The following is a 3,488-nucleotide window of genomic DNA, read 5'->3' on the forward strand; positions in this document are numbered from 1 at the left end:
TTCAATGGCGGCCCCACTTAGAGCACGTTACAGCATTCCAGCTGTGATGTGACTTAGGCATGTGGTTTATTGTGTTTGGGCATGATGGGAGTTGTAGTTTCAAAACAGCTGGAGTGCCAAAAGTTGCCTACCCCACTTAAGTTATAGTTCTTTGTGGTCATGAGAAATTTTAGGATGAAAAAGAGGAGATCCAAATCTAGGTTGCATTTGGGCTTCCTCGCTTGACTCTTTCATATTTTATAGTTTGTAAGAAGCTGAACCTATTAATCTGGTTGTGTAATGTCTGGACTGGAGTTCGGCTTTCACACTATATAGTTTCCTGATATACCTTAAGGTTAATCTAACTACTGAGGTCATCGACTTCTGCAACCTACTGCCAGGTAGATCAGAACCACTGTAATGCTGTACTGGCAAACCCCATCCTGGCCAGGAGGCTCCAGAAGGATAACATGGTCAATGGTATCAAGAACTGCTGTGTGATTTAAAGGATACTCCACATTTCATTTGCTTCCTTTAATGCAGGGATGAACATGTTCACCGGTCTACAGATGAACCAAATACTTTAGAAAAATAACTAGAACTATTTTTGTTTCTGAGCTTCAAAGAACAACAACATTTCCAAAGCAAAGGTTGTGGTGGACACTTCTTGCACCCAAACTAGGTAAGGCATGCCTAATACTTTCAATATGCATTTGTGGCATTTCAGCAAGTACTTAGATTATTACATTGAATACTTAGATAGAACATAGGTTGCAAGGGCATCTGGCTAAATAGTTTTTGTGTGTATTCAGGTGCACAAACTCTTAACTGAAGTAAAAAAGCACTACAAAAAGCAAAGTTTTAAAATTATAACAATAAACAGTAGTATTGTTATGACTGTCATAACAAGGAACCAAACTCTCCTTAAACAACAAAAAAGCCAATAGCTAAAGATGTTTTCTCAGTGGGAACTGATGTCTAAAAAACGCTTGGTTAAATAAACATAGATGATTTTTTAATGGCTAGTGGCTTAGAGGCTACTAGCTTCTGAATGCACCATATCTGCTTGAATGGGGGTTATGTAAAAGCAGTTTGGGGTTGGAATGTAGCCAGTGGCCGCATTCACACATACTGTATCTATGTTTGTTTTCATCTGCTACAGCCACCCTACTTTCCTGGGATTGCTGATAATCAGGGCTCGTCTCACCTGTGACAACCCGTGACGGCTGATCTGCATATGTTTTGTCATATGTTTTGACTGTTTTTAATGTTGTTTTAGAGCATTGTTTTAAAAAATTTTAAATTGTTATGTTTTAAATTTCTTGGTTTTGTTTTAACTGGTGTTTTGATGCTGTTTTTATCTGTTGTGAACTGCCCAGAGACATAGGTTTTGGGCGGTATAGAAATATGTAAAATAAATAGATAGATAGATAGATAGATAGATAGATAAAAATATGCTGCAACGCCGGTCCAAACCTCGGAAATTTGGAAGAATAAAAGATCTATCCCCACTTCCGGTGTTTCTCTAGTCTGCCCACTCGGGACCACCCGGACACATGGAGTGGTCACTACTCCTTGGGAGTATGAAAGGGTTGTCTGGAGAGGAGGGGGTCATGGTCTACAAGTTATATTGTTTACCAGAGAGAACAGGGGACCCCACACAAATGGGGCCCCTTGATTTGGACGGCCTACCTCATGAGAGCACAGTCCAATGGAGGCCCGAAGCTCACTGAGCCTCCTCCCCAGTGGACCAGCCCTCTCATGAGGGTTACTCTGCAAGCAGCAAGCCTACATGGGGGCAGGAGTATGCTTGGGTATTCCTGGGCTGCTTTGCCCCGGACTGCCATTGCAAGAGCATCCTTTGTTGAAGTGGACCAGACCTCAGGATCCTTTGCCCTCCCTCATATACATATTCCCTCTTAGGAGGTCATCATGATCCCTTCCCAGACTAACAGAAAAATAGTGCCCCTCTCCACACAACCCCACCCTTGACCGAAATTGTGCGTGTGCTAGACTGTTTTGCTGTAAGGCTCTTACGAGGGTGGCAGTGCAATTGCTGTCAGGGGAAGGGCTTAAATGCTGTTTAAAGGGATTTAAATGCCCTTTCCTTGCTGAGGGTTGGCAGTCCTTTCCAAAAAGGCATGATCACACTCGGCATGCCCCCTAAAAGATTGTGGCCAATGGCTGTCACCCTGCAGACATTCTGATGCCTTGTGTATAGTCTGGAGACATGAATGCTTCGGAGCTTGTTGGGATGCAGCCTTGGCAGACCAGAAAGAGGGAGTGGCTCCCCTGCCCTGATACCAGAAGTTGCTGGACTATGGTTGGATGAACATCTGCAGTGTGATTCACTGTTACAAAAATTAACCTGAGGTTCATCTCCCCACAGTTTGCCTTTACATGCAAATACAGCCAGCAAAGGAAACAGCAGTTTGGGTTTGAAGCTGTCTGTCAAGAAGGAAACTTGATTGTGGCCTTCAAAAGCATGCTGTTTGCTTTGGAGAAACTGCTGCTACTTTAAAGTCTGCTACTGCTACTCTAAAGGCTGGCACTGCTTTCCTTGCCCATATTTGTATTTGCATATTTTCAATTCAACAACCTGTGATATGTCTCTTGCGGTAAAAGGTCTTCCTCAGTGTTGCAGGGAATGATGCAAACGTTTCTGCAATTCTTGTTCTGTAAGAGCCACACTTGCACAAGCAGACCATGGATAGAGATGTTAAAATCAGGGTTGAATCCAAAGCAATTTGAATTTGAACTGGTTCGGTTCAAAGGGTCAAAGTCAAACCAAAGAGAGCATTGAATTTGCAATGCTGGTCCAAGTTTGAACCAAACAGAGCCTGGTTCTATCTGAACCAGTTCAAACTGCTTTGAAGATTTGAGCCTCCAAAACTGGGTTCAGGTGGGAGGCACCCATGGGTGCCAACTACCTCCCAAACCCCAAAGCAATCAGACACTCCTGTGATTTAGTTGAAGATTTTTCAATATTTTGCATTTCACCCATAGAGTATAATGGGGACCTGAACGGGCCCATTATTCCCTATACAGAGTACCTAGGGGCACAAAATGGTGTGGGTGGTAGCCACCCAGGGGTGCCTACCACCCACTGAATCCCAAAACAAATGGACATTCCTGTGATTTTAAATGATTTTTTGGGAAGATTTTTCAATCTTTTGCCATTTTTTGCATTTTTCTGATAGGGAATAATGGGAATTTGAGGATAGCCCAACTGCCCCGGTGGGCAGGGAGGTTCCTGGGCACCAAAGTGGGATTGGGGGCAAAGCACCTTATGCCACAACTCCCCCCAGCAGCCCTAAGCTGGTTGGGTTCATGGTTTTTTTAAATATATATATATTTTTAAAGATTTTAGCCTGTCTCAAAGCAATGAATAGGAATTTCTCCCCCCCACACATACCACCACCATGTCACGTTGGTTGGCAGGTTTGGCTTTTTAAAAGCCAAACTTTGGGTTACGGCCCATTTGACCCACGAGTATACCCCTTAGGTTC

At 43.4% G+C, this 3,488-nt stretch overlaps 1 long non-coding RNA gene across 1 annotated transcript; it reads left to right on the forward strand.

Moving 5' to 3' along the window:
• The first annotated feature begins 528 nt into the window (after positions 1 to 528).
• On the forward strand, positions 529 to 1,286 carry LOC128322636 (uncharacterized). The gene is made up of 2 exons (XR_008305836.1): positions 529 to 661; positions 1,142 to 1,286. It is a non-coding gene; the product is annotated as an uncharacterized LOC128322636 (long non-coding RNA).
• The last annotated feature ends 2,202 nt before the right edge of the window (positions 1,287 to 3,488 follow it).

This window comes from Hemicordylus capensis, chromosome 1 (genome assembly GCF_027244095.1).
Source record: "Hemicordylus capensis ecotype Gifberg chromosome 1, rHemCap1.1.pri, whole genome shotgun sequence".
NCBI classification, from domain to species: domain Eukaryota; kingdom Metazoa; phylum Chordata; class Lepidosauria; order Squamata; family Cordylidae; genus Hemicordylus; species Hemicordylus capensis.